Source organism: Lathamus discolor, chromosome 3 (genome assembly GCF_037157495.1).
Source record: "Lathamus discolor isolate bLatDis1 chromosome 3, bLatDis1.hap1, whole genome shotgun sequence".
NCBI lineage: Eukaryota > Metazoa > Chordata > Aves > Psittaciformes > Psittacidae > Lathamus > Lathamus discolor.
In genome coordinates this window covers 130,785,396-130,800,514 of record NC_088886.1, presented here as the reverse complement: position 1 = coordinate 130,800,514, position 15,119 = coordinate 130,785,396, and the positions used below count along the sequence as shown (strand labels likewise).

General features: G+C 46.1%; 1 long non-coding RNA gene across 10 annotated transcripts in view; it reads left to right on the top strand.

The window, feature by feature from the left end:
• The window catches only part of LOC136010491 (uncharacterized), a 66,738-nt gene that overhangs the window by 35,285 nt on the left and 16,334 nt on the right, over positions 1-15,119 (top strand). For 5 of the 10 annotated variants that reach the window (XR_010610896.1, XR_010610898.1, XR_010610893.1 and 2 more), the window contains 6 exons: positions 342-449; positions 1,961-2,072; positions 6,938-7,021; positions 9,763-11,107; positions 11,189-11,410; positions 14,037-14,351. This is a non-coding gene — a long non-coding RNA (uncharacterized LOC136010491). The remainder of the gene's footprint in view (positions 1-341; positions 450-1,960; positions 2,073-6,937; positions 7,022-9,762; positions 11,108-11,188; positions 11,411-14,036; positions 14,352-15,119) is intronic. The other 5 variants (XR_010610900.1, XR_010610901.1, XR_010610902.1 and 2 more) reach the window with 4 other exon arrangements.

The window sequence follows — 15,119 nt, the reverse complement described above, 5'->3', positions numbered from 1 at the left end:
CCAATCTAAGAGGAACCAAAACTTGTATCGAGAGACAATGCAAGTTCCCTGGCTGATTTCAGTATTTTGACTGGGACAGACCTAACATCGGGCTCATGGGACTTAATCCTCCCCATTTGACACAGGAAAGGTTTCGTATCTAGGCCCCTTCTTAAACACAGGTGTGTATTTCCCTTTGGAGATGCAGGAGAACTGCACTACAGGCATCTAAGGGCAGGGGTCCATAGGGAACCCAGCAGGGATGGGCATTACCCGTCAAGTCCCCTGAGCGAAACCATCATGTTACACTCCGAACCTGTGGGACCCACGCAGAATAACACAGCTGATGGCTTCATTTCCAGGCAAAGTTTATGAAGAAGCATTTCTGTCTATAGAAGAACCAGATTGACTGGGATTTGGAGGCAGGCTAAAACACTGCATTCTCTTCACAAGTAGGACCAGCTTTTCAGGTGAGTGCAATCAGTAATTCATCCATAATCTGATTTAGAATAATCTGGCTCTTAGAACTATCAAATGGAGCTTGTGTTTGTTTGCAGTCTGCTGCCCTCTGCCATCTGCAGAGTTTCTTCCTGGTGCTGGGCAGCTCCAACCAACAGGGCAATGGCTTCCCACCCGTCCTGGCCATGGGGGACACCGGGAAGGGCATCCCTTGGTGTCTGTGATGGTGATGACTGTTGCCCATTGCATCTCAGGAGCAAGTCAGCTGCCTCTGCCCATCGGCTGCCCTGGCCAGCTGGCAAGGGAAGCGGCACTGGCAGGGACGGTGAGGGCTGCCCCGGGCTGTGTGGCTGCTGAGGTAGGAGGAGGGCCTCCAAAGAGAGACACACTCCAAGAAACCTAAAGGGGAGTGACAAGCCTGGGGAAGGGAGCCCCCAGTCAGCTAGCACCTCACATGCTCTGTGAGGCCATTAGTCCTCTGATGGCTCTTGTGTGTCAGCCAAACGGTTCAAATGCTGTGGAGATGTTCTCTGAACTGTCTCCTAATGTAGCTTCTTCCCTCTTGTGTCCCCAGGCATCTGGGTCTTGGTTAAGTCCCTGCCATTTGAGGGCAGCCACTGCACCATGTCCACATGGCCTGATACAGCCCTTGTAGGGCAGCCCTGGCCCCGAGGCAGAAAGATGCTCTACCCAACAAAGCCACACTGGACCTGCATGGAGGAGGCCTTCTGCAGCCTTTCTGCTCCTCATGGTTGATTCCTGCCTTATGCTCCTTTCCCCTGGTCCCAGTCTCACGCTACAATGCCGTACCACAGCACAGCATCTAGAACAGCCTGTCAACCTCTCTCCTGTTCTCCTCAAACCACCTAGAAACCCATTTTCTCCTCTACTGAGTTCTTAAAGAGCAAAAGAAATGTCCAAGGGCTCAGTACTTACAACTGAGATCAGCTTGGATGTTGCCTTGCAAATAAAAGGGCCACATCCTTCATCAGGACCCATATCCCCAGAGGATTTATATAGCCACACTGTCAAAATGCCCCAGTTATTCCTATGTATTCTACGAATTCCCCCAAAACTACAATGGGGTAGTGAGCAATTTCCTGCTGAAATTCTCCCTTCCTTTGGTTGCCATCTAACGCTGATCTTTATGTTTCTGTCAGCTTAACTTATTATTTAGTATTCAATTTGGCAATAAAATTTTTATATACCAGGTACTGTGTTTTACAGATACACAGCTAGATAAGTGTTTACGTGTGTGTTCCTGTAAATTATAATGAGAATTTTCTTACTTTGTTCATCAGATTCAGCTTCATTTTTCATACCTATAAAGCTTTTGCAAATCCTAACATGAAGACAACAGGTATACCAATTCTTATCACTTCCTTAAAACTACTTCAGTTATGATGTTTTGGTTTCTTCTGCATTTAAACATTGAAAGACAGTAGTAGGAGAGCTGCATATTTAACTCCAATCTTCCTAAGAAGGACTGAACATTCATAAATTATCTTTTTTGTTTCATTAGTCATGGACTCAATCATTCCTAAATATTGAAGGATTTAAGCATGTGCTAGGAATTCAGCACATGGTTAAGTTCTGGGGATTTAAAGAGGAACCTTAATTGCTGAGCGCTACTGGTGAGTAAGATGCTGAATTCCTCCCCAAAGTGAGTGTATTTTGGTGATAATTTAAGTGGTCCTTTACTACATTTTGCCAACCTCTACTAATGTCCCTAAGCTCCTGAAGTTTGTATGGCAGTATAGATGATCTCTTCTTTGACGACTCTCACGAGGAGACTGTTACATGCCCTCTGTATAGTTTTGTAAATTTATTTTATACTTAGAACGTTGTCTTTGCAAACATTTTCCTGCACTGTATGTGTCTGTGTGTCTTTCATACCTTTTACTTTGTGTTTTATTGTCCTTGCCATTTTAAAAGCAGGAACATGATTTATAGATGAAATTAATGAGCATATCACCTGATGCTGAACTGATCCTGGATGTCATAGTACTTTAGACCTGATGCTGGTGCAAACAGAGCACAGACATCTGGGCTGTTCCAGATTCCCGGTCCTCCAAACAGTATGGCCTTGGGATCAGTCCAGCTAAGGCTCTTGGCTCCTGCATGTTTTCCCTTCTGCAAGGTAGAGGAGTGCACGGTTCTGATAGCATCTTATTTTCTGCTCATCAGGCTGCAGTTGGGTTTGTGACTACTATTAACAGCAGCAGGTCCAATCCCTCTGCAGTTTAACAGCTCTGAAGTCAATGGAGTTGCTGCAGTGATTGTTTTGGCCTGAAAGGTTCTGGTCTGGTTTTAGTTAGCAGCTCACAAGCCCAGATGTGAGGCATGAGTGGATTTATATTTGTGAGGAGGCAGTCAGAGAGTTAGATGCCTTTCACATGCAATGTAAATCATTAAAAGCTGTAGAGTCTTCTGTACGGAAACAGGTTCCCTTACTTCTGTCATTGTAGCGGGTTATTTTTTATCCCTCCATGACTGTCACATGAGGACATGGCAGGTGGGATTCCTCAATTGTGTCAGTGCCTAATGGGATGACTTTGGCAAAGCCTTTTAATCTCTTTCTCCTTTAGTTAAGCTGCTACATCTCTGACCTATGTTGTGTGTTGTTAAAGCAGTTTCCTTTTTGCCCCCCAGATAGCTGTAAAGAGTCAAATGAAAACCTCCCAGAATTTGTGTTAGACCTGTACAGATAGTCTCTGCCCTCAAAAGCTAGTAAGTTGAATAGCCAGGAGGGACAAGTGCAGGAAGGGAATGAGCCAGCGGTCCTGCTTTATATGGAGGATTACACATTCCCCAGAGTGGGGAATCACCTGCAGTTTCAGCCTCTGTGGTTCTTCTGACTCACATAGTAAATATCTCACAAACACTCATTCTTCTCTTTGCTAAAATGTAGTATCTTTTCTTCCTCCCCCACAAAATCCAGGCTTATTACTGATTTTAAAGCAGGCAAGCAGGTAAAGCTGAATTTTTGACCTGGGAGGAAAACAAACTCTACCACTCCTCGCAGGTGTGCACCATTCTTCCCTCGCCCCTGCTTGGCACTGCAGAGCTGGAGGTCAGGCTCAGGACTCATTCATCCTCACTGGGCTCTCCAGGGAGATGGGACTGTCCCTTGGTGAGAGATGTGGATGTGGACTCCAGGATGAGGTCATTCCACAAGCGTGAGTGTGGGAGATGTCTAGAGAGGAGGAAAGGCTAACACAAGCATGGGGGCAGAAGGGATGCGGAAGGGATGGGAGAGAAACAGTGGCTGGGCAGGATTCCCATTTCGATTTCATCTGTACAAGAAATTTTAACTGTAGCAGCAGGGTAAACACAGTACATTTCCCTCCAGCATTTACATGGATATAAATAGGCTTTTTACCAGTTTAACTTTATTCTCTTGTAGGCATGAAATTAAGCTACACAGGTATTAGGTACACATATACCAGTATAACTGTGCTCACAGTCTGAGGGGGGTTATACTGATTTAGCCACAGGGGTTTTTAAGCAGATTAAAGAATTTAAAAGATGGTATTTAAACCATCACTGGTAATGTACATCAGTTCCTTGCTGCAGTCTTTCTTTTATCCATGTACACACTTTCTGTACTGATGTACATACATGCACTCAAGCTTTTGCGTCCAAAGAATGCCAATTTTTCTCTTTCTTTTCCCTATTTTTCTCTTTTAACCACCAAGTGAAATGTGCAGTCTGGAGTTTAATTTTGCTCTTCCCTTCTTTATATTTGAAGAGCTTTTCTAGCTTCAGAGAAGTATTGGAATGACAGGAGGAAGGAAAATAAAGAGTTCTTATTGCTCTGCTTTTTGAAATTCACTCAAATTCAGACTATTTGCAGGGTAAGTAAAAGGAATAAGAAAAGTTGAAAAATAAGCAGCTAATTGAAAAGAAACTGCAACACAGTCAGCACTGAGAGTGAGTCAGGGAAAATCACTTTTAATCAGCCCACTTCGGGAATTAAATATTCTTTCAATATTTCTATTTTCAGATTTTTAAATATATATATATAGAGAGAGAGAGAGAAGGGAAATTTGAGGAGGAGAACAATAAAGGAAAGATGGGTAAAGAAAAGTGCAGCTGGAGAGCAAGAAGGACAAAGAGGACAAGAACAAAGTAAATGTGGAATAAGGGAGTCAGGAGTGGGAAAGTGAGGTTTTGTATGAAAACACAGCCAAGGTGGAAGGAAGAAGCCTGTGTAGGCCATTTTCATCTGCACTCCAAGCACAGTGTTTTAAAAAAGATTCAGTGCAGCTTGTGACAGTTTGTGCTTCTGTGCATGCAGAAGGCAATAGCATGGACTATGCTTAAACCCTCTTCTTCAGCCAATGGCTTAATTCTGGCTGAGGCTGAAGCATTGCGTAGACACTATTGGTTGTAGTCTGTAAAGTCCTTTCAGCCATATTGACTAGCAAACAGTAGGTGTAGCCATGAGAAATATGATAGAAACCATGCTTTCTTGTGACAGTGCTGTTGAAATTACTCTCTCCCTGTTAAAATCACGCTGTCACCCCCACTCGCCTTCTTCCTCACAGAAGAAAAAAAGAACAATACAGAAGAAAAACAATGAGGTTTTGAGGAATTAGTTATTCACAGGAGAGCCCCCTACTTTTATGAAAGGCCCCAACAATTTAAAGAAACCTAATGCCTTTCATCTGCGAAGCCCAGTAAGTGCAGAGTGGATGGAGCCATGTGGAAAGGCAGAGGGCTGGATGTTTAAATGGCTGTGGGAAGCAGATGAGCAGACTTTAGTAGAGCACAGATGTGTGGGGCAGATAGATGGATAGGTGTGTCATACATGTGTGGAGAAGTGGCCGAACATGGAGGTGACAGAAATAGGCACTTGTGTGACTGGCCTGACAGGCAGAAGGGATGCTTTAGAAGCTCAGAAAACCTCTGGTACAGCTCTTTGTTCTGCTGTCATCTTTCAAGTGGCCCTGGGTAAATCACTCACTTTCATACACAGCAGGTAGGCTCACTGTAAACCATGGGGAGTTAATCCTTCAGAGACTAAGGGGTGTTCGTATTCTGCAGTAAAAGGGCTTAGACAATCAGCCCAGGGTGGATATGGACATTGTGGCCAGGACACTCTGTTGAAAATCTTTGCAGTAACACAAGTTCCCCTGCTAGTCTGCTACCTCTAACCTCATCCTGGTGATCTGTAACAGAACCAAGTACCAAAGCAGCTCTCCCTGTATGCTGGAATGTTGTCATGCTTTACAGGCTTTGGACCTGCTATTGCCTTTATTGCTTTAGGAAAGACAGTTTAAAAATGCTATCTAGGGCAGGTGGTCAAATGCTGGCAATTCAGATTGAGCAAGGGGAGTCCAAAGATAGAGCATCTCTGTACTGCTTTATCTGGATGGAGTCTCTAGACAAGCTCCCCACACCCATGTCAGAATGAATGTGTCTCTGCAGAGAACCAGTGGGACAAATAGCAAACCATCTGCACCTTCACTCACTAATGGTTGAAATGATGCTAAGAGAATTCAGCACGTCTTTTAGTCTACAGAGATTGATAAACGTTTTCAATTTCAGTCTACTGACAAAGTGCAGGTTTAGCTGTATCTCTCAGTGGCATCTGGACTATGAGCAGAGCCATAAAAACGGGGCATTTGAATGATCTTGCAAGAACATCCTGCTGGTTCAGCAAAGCTCCAAGGAATTTTCTCAAGCGACACCACTCCCAGTTGGAGTATGTTTACATTATTGTGGAAGAGACTTCTGCTCCCGATAATTGCCATGGTTGATCCTGAGACAGGGTTGCACTGAGCTTTTTAGATAATGCTGAAGTAAGTGTATAATGAACACCAGCGACAAAGTAGATCAAAACCTGCTAGTGGTAGTTATGGCTCACAACACCCTGAATTTGGTATAACTGTTCTCACTGAGGTTTTTTCATCTTGTGAATCTGCCTGGCACCACATGTCTTGAATCTTTGGTGGCTGAATGGGAACTGGGGACCTTCTATTGCTAGGGACTTCCATTTTTGATATCCAGCTTGTCCAGTGGTCATCTGTGGGCCTGGAGAGACAGGGACTTCCACATAGGAGGGATGTTCATGTTACGCCCTAGGTCACATATACCCTGACTGATTCTTTCTGGCTCTGTCAGTCTACATGAAGACACTGACTTCCAGGCCCAGTCTGAACACATGTGCCCCTATTTGGATCCATTTGGCTTCCACCTTTTTTTTAACTCCGTGGGTCCTACCGAACTCCCTCCCCAGTCCTGGATCCAAAAGCATAATGGCTTTATGTAGCTTGTAAAATTCTATTATCTCTGTATTCAAAACTCAACAACTGGGAAATGGCTGTAATAAGCGTGTTATTAAGCGTGTAAATACACTTAAACTTCAGACCTCCAAAGGAAGTCTCTTGCTGTCTTTCTTGCTGTTTCCCCTCCATGTTTTTGCCATGCGGTTGGATTTCCTGGATATACGTACTTTTTCTCTCTCCCTGGCTGGTGTGCTGTCCCATCCCAGAGCTAACGATGATGCTCCCATCCACTGAGCATGACACAGAGTCTCCTGAAGAACTCATAGTCTTTGAGGGAAGACCAGTACCTGGTGAGGATGGGGGCTTGGGGAAGAGGGGAGGAGGGCTGAGGTGGGGAGGGGAGGAAAACATTAAAAAAAAGAAAGAAGCCAAGTGCATTCTTTCTGCAACACTCAGGAAAAAGAATGTTTCACAGGGGATTGGAAAGGCGAAATTTTTTCACATCCAAATGGATTGCAATTTCCCTCCATTTAGCACCTGAAGGTAATTAGCTCGAAGAGACTGTCGGCTGAGAAACACGTTCATGGAACATTAACTCTCATACATTCTCCAGTTGCAGGGAATTAATAGGAAAGATTAAAGTTTAAAGAGAGCAAAATGCCATTACCTCGCAAGCCACCTCTCTCAGCGGCAGTAACTAGCCCTCACTAACCTAAAAGCACCATTGGAGTCCCTGGCTCCTGCTTCAGGCGACGACAGATGAGACGGGCCCCAGCTCTGCCCCACGCTGCCCGTCCGTGGGCTCCGGTGACCCACCTGCAGGCAACAATGGCAATGGGGCTTGTGGCTCTGGCATAGATGCGTTTGCCTGCCGCTGTATGAGTGCATACATCTTCACGCTTGGGACCAACATGCGTGTGCAAGCGTGTCCCTATATGTACCACTCTATAGACACCAGAGTGTCTTTTCAGCAAGACATGAGCTGTGGATGCCCTGTCACAGCAGAACCAAGGACGAAGTGCCCAGCAGCGGTCCTCTGCGTGTTCCCACCAAGGCCGCTGGTTGGCACTGGTAGGGTTGGGAGGAGGGATCCCCCATGCACCCCCTGGCAGCCCCATGTCGTCTCTCGCCTGCTCCCATTCCCGGCTGGCACGCCAGCACCCACGCAGTGATGCTGGCAGCCTGCTGGGCTCATGCAAAGTCCAAACCGCAACGCTGCAACACAAAAAGGCCTCACAGCTGAATTGGCTCTGTGAATGAAGGCAAATCTCTCCTGACGGAGGGATTATGCCTTCTTCTCAGATAGAAGACAAAAAAAAAGCATTAAAGGGTGGGGGCCCTGTTTTGGGGTTGGGGGGTAAAGTTTATATAAGCTTCTGCACTTTAAAGATTTCCATGTTGCTTTAGCATTTCAGGGAGAGAGAATGAGAGAGAGAGAGAGAGAGAGAGAGGGAGAGAGAGAGCGAGAGCGAGATGAAATTGAGACATGGAAGAATTTATTGCCCAGAAAATTCCATTCTGCTATCTGATTCGAAAAGTCCAGTCCCCCCAGCTTCGGAAAATCTATTTTCCACATTTTAATACCCTGCAGAACAGTCCTCATAACTCATCCGAGTGTGTTAAGCACAGTTTTATTAGATCTGAAACAAATTTTGGTGGGGAGATACTATAGGTCATTAACCATGGAGTAATTTTATCCTTGTTTCCCTAATGATGCCATAATGGCGAGCGAATTTCTTAACTAAAGACCAAAGAACATTTTGAAGGTCAGTTTCATCTGTGAGCTCCTTCAAGCGCTTCTCGGAGAAGATTGGAAAACTCGCCGATTTTTTGAAGAGTCATTAATAATGTGAAAGCTGAAAGAGCTCTCTCCCATTTGCGTTCCTGCTTTTTACCTTTTAATTTTATATCGCTTTAGTCCCTTTCTTTTTCTCCCTCACTCTCTCTCTCTTTTTAACTCTCTTCTGGAGTGGCCTCTCGTGCAGCTGAAAAATGAAATGGTCCATTCGTAAGGGCATCCTGAGCCGAGCCGAGGCAGGGCAAGGATCCAGTATGGAAAAAGGGCAGCTTTGGCACTGGGTGTCCACTGCCACAGCCAGGCACCCGCTGCCATAAGTGTCCCTCCAGCAGGCCTGGGTGCCAGCCTGGCCAAGGGGCAGCCTGTGCCCCCATGCTGGTGTAAATCGGGAGTGGGGTTGTGTGAGCCTACAGCCTTGTGTCCATGCAAAAGGAGGGAGAGGGACCAGGCTGTCCCCTCCCTGCCTAACAGGGCATGTGTGTTTTTAGCCTGTCTGACCGAGCTCACGCCTGGATGACAAAGGGTTGTGCTTACAGAGTGACCACTGCACTGAGTGTGAAAGTGTATGTGTGTGCAGGTGCATATGTGTGTGTGTATAAGGTCCATGTGTTGGTGACCATGAGACCATTAGGGGGGGATATGAAATATTGAGATAAATATATATATATATGTTTGATGTGTCTACATATATATACATGTGTGAATTGACATTTATATAGAGATATGTTGCAAATGGATGACATAAAAAATAAAATAGCAAGAAGCTGTATAAGGGTTATATGCAACCTGTCTATGTGTTTGCAGGGGTTGCAGGTGCATGGTGGTCATATGGAGTAGAAATTAGTGTGTGCAATATTTGGTTTCCATGTATTGCTATGCTCAAATTTATAGTATATATGTATGTTTTTACATGTGTGGTGGAACACATGGGTGGCTCTTTGCTTGGATGCTGATTTATAACCCTCTGTGTCTGTGTGTGTAATGAATAGATAACAGGCTTACATGTTTTGTGTGGACTGTGCATTTATGTGTGTGTGTGGTGGTTTTTCTGGCTGTACCACAGGCGTCAGTGGGCAGAAGGAATCTTCCGGGATGTGTGCGGTACACCGGAGGCTCGACTTTGTGTGTATGTGCATGCATGCGTGTGCGTGTGCAGGGGGGTGTATGCCCTAGAGAACAGCTTGTTTGTGTGCTCATTAGAGAGCGCCTGGCAGTAAGCAGGCCTCTGTGCTTATGTGTTTTCCTCTCCTTGGGTGTGTATGCTTCAGGCGTCTGCATGTGTTGCATTTGCAGATGCCAGGGGCCAGATCCTCAGCTGATGTAAAGCAGCACTATGTCCATGGGGCAATTTACACCCACAACAACTCCAGCCATGCCGTGAGCTGGAAGCAGTGGGGCCAGGGGATGTGGGCTGAGATCCTACCCCAGACCACAGGAATGGGTAACTTCCAACCTGGAACAAGACCTTCTCCCATCCCCTCCACCCCCTTCTCCCCCACCCTGTCGCTTATGTTCAAGGCAAGAACCATGGGGGGACACGTGCGTGTATCTATTTGGGGAGGGAGCGCACCGAGGAGAGGGGGGCAGTGTGGTGACACACTCTGCTCCCAGATGTGATACCAGCGATAATTTCAATTTTATGCCTTTGTTATGGCTTTAATCACTTTCTTTATGCGTTTTGTTCCAGCGATCAGGGAGAGACACCTGATAGGCAAAAAGGATATCAGGGGAACAATTTTTATTTGGAATGTGGTGAGAAGTCTAATTAGAATTTGAATTCTGCTGAGCCTTGAAATGGTCGGTACTTTATCCTGATCGCCTTAGATATTGTTTCGAGTCAATCATCTGTCATAGTGCGGCACGCTGGAGAGAAAGGCTCTCCATCCAGGCTGGTCTCTCCGTTGGGCTGGGGGCTGCTGGTGGGGAAAGGGAGGGTGATGGGAGGGAGGGCAGCGGTCTTTGCTCTGCCAGACAGGCTCCCCAGGTGCAAGCACAAAGGGAGAAAAACCTTGGCACAGAGGTTTCCCTTGCGGCGTACTCACAGCCCTGCTGAGGGGTACTGCCTGCTGGCCCCTTTCTCATCACTGCAGGGCTGTCCCATTCAAATGGGGGGTGTGGGTCAACACAAATTTCCCCCCAGTGGGAGAGGAGCATCCTCTCAGAGATAGTCCACATGGCTCAAGAGAATTTTGCTGCTATCCTTGATGTACCAATTAAATGTTCTGGAGGGTCAGTTCTCACAAGCAGACAAACACCTAGGAATGGATGGATGGATGCATGGATGGATGGACAGAAAGACAGACAGACAGATGTCAATGGGAATGGCCCTCCAGAGGGATTTGTATGGGATGGAGGTAGAGATGGCTGAACCCAGTGAGACACAGGGATGGATGGGGCACTTAAGAAAGGTGAGAGTTGAGGTGGACGTGCCTCATCAGGCTGAATGCAGTAAGCACAGTCATGATGGGTACTTTTTTCAGGCTATCTGCAGGCTCAGGTTAATCTTCTTTCATTTATGTTACCAGAATGCAAGGGAAAGTGGGAACTTGGGAACATGACAATAAGGCGCCCAGCAACTTTCACAGTTCTTTCAGCTTTAAACTCTGTTCTTTATAGTTAAAAACCCCACAAACACACGGTAAGTCCTAGTGTTTGAAACCTAAAAGCCACTCCAGAACTCACCAGGACACCTCCAGTAACATCTCCCTCCTGTCTCTAGTCCGCAGTGCCTCCCCCTGGTGAGACGGCAGCCTTCAGTCCTGCTCCAACTGCTGCAATACTGAGTTTATGATGAGCTGCGCACTGGAGTGATCCCTGCTGCTAAGGAAAAGAAGGCACACTGGGAGGACTGCAGCATGATCTATATACCAGGAGAGATGAACTGAGGAGAATCATGAACAATAGAATCATTCCAAGATTCCTAAACTTATTGAAATTGATGGTAAAGTCTTTATTCTGCGCTGTTCCTATGCTTTGAGATGGTGCCTCATTCTGAATGCAACATAAATGTCTGTAACATGAAAAATACAGGCTTGGTTTGGCTGTTGAAGAAAGACAGCTGAATGTTTTGCCTTCTTGAGGGAAGAAAATGACCTGGGACTGGGGGCTAATTAAAAGAGTTGCAGGCATCTGCAAAATTTGTGGCTAGGAAAGCCATTTGAGTAGTTCTTTCTAAAGTGTCAGCATTAGGTTTCAGAGCTGACATACTGAGATGGGTGTAGGCAGCTTGTGCCTTTCTTAGCTACAGTCCAGGCTGTCTGCAGACTCAGGAAGACATCACTGTATGTGTTTATGTTCGGTTCACCTCTTTAGCAACTCATCAGGGCAATATTTCTTCCCCTTCCTTTTTTATTTTCTTTTTTTTTCTTTCTTTCCCCCCTTTTTTTTTTATTCTTCTTCTTTCTTTTTTTCTTTTCTTTTGATTTTTTTTTTTTTAGTGTTGGGAAATTCAAATATCAAAGCTCAGTACTAAATACTCATCTACAAATCCCTTGATAGTCATGTTGACAAACATGTGGGGTCTGAAGCAAATATCAATCTTTCATTTCCACTCCAAAAATGCACCTAAGGTTGCAAACAGAGAATAGCAGACATTAAATATGCTGGTGTATTTGTAATTAGGGACATGGTTTAGTGGTGAACTTGGAAGTTTAGGTTTGCAGTTGAATTCAATGACCTTTAAGGTCTTTTCCAACCTAAGTGATTCTATGATTCTAAGATGTGCTGTCATCGAAAGTATACTCATATTTTGGTCCTAAAACTGCACTTCTGGTGTAGCAGGAATGCACTAAGTAAAAACCTTGTGCTACTGTGCAAGCTGTATGGCCCAGACATTCATAGAATACCAGGTTGGAAGGGGCCTCGATGATCATCTGGTCCAACCTTTCTTGGCAAAAGCACAGTCTAGACAAGATGTCCCAGCACCCTGTCCAGTGGGAAGCTTAAAAGTGTCCAATATGGAGAAAAACACCACCTCCCTGGGGAGATTATCCAGGTCTCTTTGCTCTATGTCCAGTCCCAGGTCCTGGGTCGTACAGGGCATCACATAGCAGGAGCAGTTCCACTGTTTCAGACTGCACTGAGCTGTGACTTGCAATGGGGCTGGTGGTGTAGCAGACTCCCACCTTGACTTCTCCTCTGACACTGGTCAGCAAAACACTATTGCAATGACTCCCTCATTTTGGCCCACTTTATGGCTCGTATCTGGGACTAGGAGGTCCACCAGGTGCTGATGTGCATTTGCACTGCTGTGTTCCTGGCTCTACAAGTACCACTATTTGCATCCCTCCTAGGGATGTACACATTTGTGTGTGTGTGTAAAGTAACAGGTGATGTGTGCTCTTGCCTAGTTTAAGCTTTAGGAAATCAAGAAGAAAAAAAAAGTCCTGCATTCTGATAGCCCTAAAGCAAAGAGAATCCCCCAAATCCTTGTGAACACTGGCGTCCAGATCTGGGCTGGATCACCCATACCTGGGCTGAAGCCAAGATCCTTTGCTGATCCAAGATCAGCAAAGCTCTGCTGACTCAGGAGAGGTCTGCAGGGAAGGCTGAATCGGGTACAGCTTGCAGGGACAGGGGTCTTTCTGCCATGCCAGAAGATGGAGCTAATTCTAAGCCTTGATTGTCATTGAGCTCTGGCCTCATGGAGTATTGTTTACTGTGCTGGAAGGGTCTTTATGCATCATATGCCTTGTTCATGCCCAAATGTCGGGTGATGGATGTTGAATAGTCCTTGATGGTCCTGTGGTTTCTGTAGCCTGCTTTACATCCCACACAGCAACAGGGAAAGGCCAGGAACTGAAACAAATGAAGGCTGGGTGAGGAGGGCAGCTGCAAGCACTGCCGGCACAGGCTGGGAAAGGGCTCAGGTGTGCAGAAGAATAAGAACAAGATCCAATAAGCAGGTCTCATTAATTTAAATCTCTTTTGACCCTACTTGTTCTTTCATTGTGATACTCTGAATGACCACTTTATTCCGAGGCACTGGGTCTAGAAGAGTTTAGAAGAAGGATCCCAAACAGCTCAGTCCATAGCATCACTACTGTTACCACTATGATTATTATTACCACTTGCCTCCCAGCACCACTCAGAACAAAGGCCCTTGTTGCACTGAACACTGTACAAATGCACTGGGAGAAAACAAATGCGTGTTGACTTTCCCAAGTTCCCATACTGTGACAGTGTCAGAATCGGGAAGAGAAACTCATTTCTGATTTCCTCAAAGTGGGGCCCTTGCTGCAACTTCAGCCCAGCTCCAGTTGGGGCATCCCTGTGAAATAAGGGATGCCCCAGAGCTCCCATCCTTTCAGGTCTCTTATGGGTCTTGGACATATAGATTTTGGTGTGATTCTTGCTGGCACGTGAAGATTGAATAACCCTGCAAAGTCTGCCCACAACTAGCTAGAGCCAGGAGGTTGGCTTTAGACTGTATTTCTCTGACCAGAAGGATGTTCTTTCCTTCCCTATTCTCTCATGTCCTTAGCTTTGTTCAAGTGAAGTGTTGACTTTTGTCGTTCCTCAGTCACAGCCGCCAAGCCAATTTTCTCCTGCCCTGACTTTTTCCACAGGTATTTTCCCCCATCACTGTTCCTGAACACTCAAGTCCATGCACATTCCCACCTAACTTCCCAGCTGTGGCTGGGGTAAATTTTGGACAAATGACCTTAGCCTTTTCAGAAGGCAAAGCTGAGGCAGAGGACTGCACCCAGCTGCCTGCAAAGACAGAACATGAAGTCTGATGTTCCTCAGGACCAGCCTCAGCCTGAGCAACCCAGTCAAAGGGCCCTGATTTGTGGGTCCAGTCAAGAGCAGGGCAGCTTCTCAGAAGACATTGTCAGAGATGTGTGTTCCGAGAGAGAAGCAAAGACAAGAGCATCTGGACTGTATCCTTTGTGGGTTCTTTGAGGGCTACTGCGTGAACCCACACTCCAGTGCGGTGCCTGCTGTATGGGCAATAGGACTCAAAGAAAAGATCAGGGAACTGAGTGCTGTGTGCTCCCCTTCCCCGCCAGCACAGCCCTGTGTCTGTCTCTCAGCCCTGTCCTGTCTTTTATCAAGCACACATCCCTGGGGCCCCAGAATCTTTTCCCTAATCAGCCCATTTCCCCTGGCTTGGTCCTGGGAGGACACAGTGCTCCATGCTCTGAGGTGTCTCTATCGCTGACTGTCAGGTGAAGCCCGCCCTAAGCACTGCAGCAGGCCTTTCTTTATTTATTTTTAAAATTCCCCTGAGCCTACGAAGGTCGTTTGAACAAATCGTAGCTGACAGACATTAACTTGGAAAAAAGCCCATTGCGCCATGATAAACTCCATTTAAAGAGAAGCCAAAGTGCCAGGCAAGGAAGGAACAAACGATGAGAGATTTGTCACTGTTACCGTAAGCTGAGGAGGTGAGCCTGTCAGCTCCAGCCTCACCTTCTCCCATTATGCATTATCACACATTCCAGCATTGCTGTTTCCACCACAGCAGCTCCTATCAGTGCGAATGGGCTGAACTGGGATGTAGTGCAGGGCCATAGGGAGAGCCATTCTCAGCACCATGAAGATGAACTAAATTGGTGGGCCATACTCCTGCTGAATAGGAGAGGGAACCAAAGGCCAGAGATGAGGTGCTTCACCCCAGATCACACACAAAATCACCATCTGAGCTG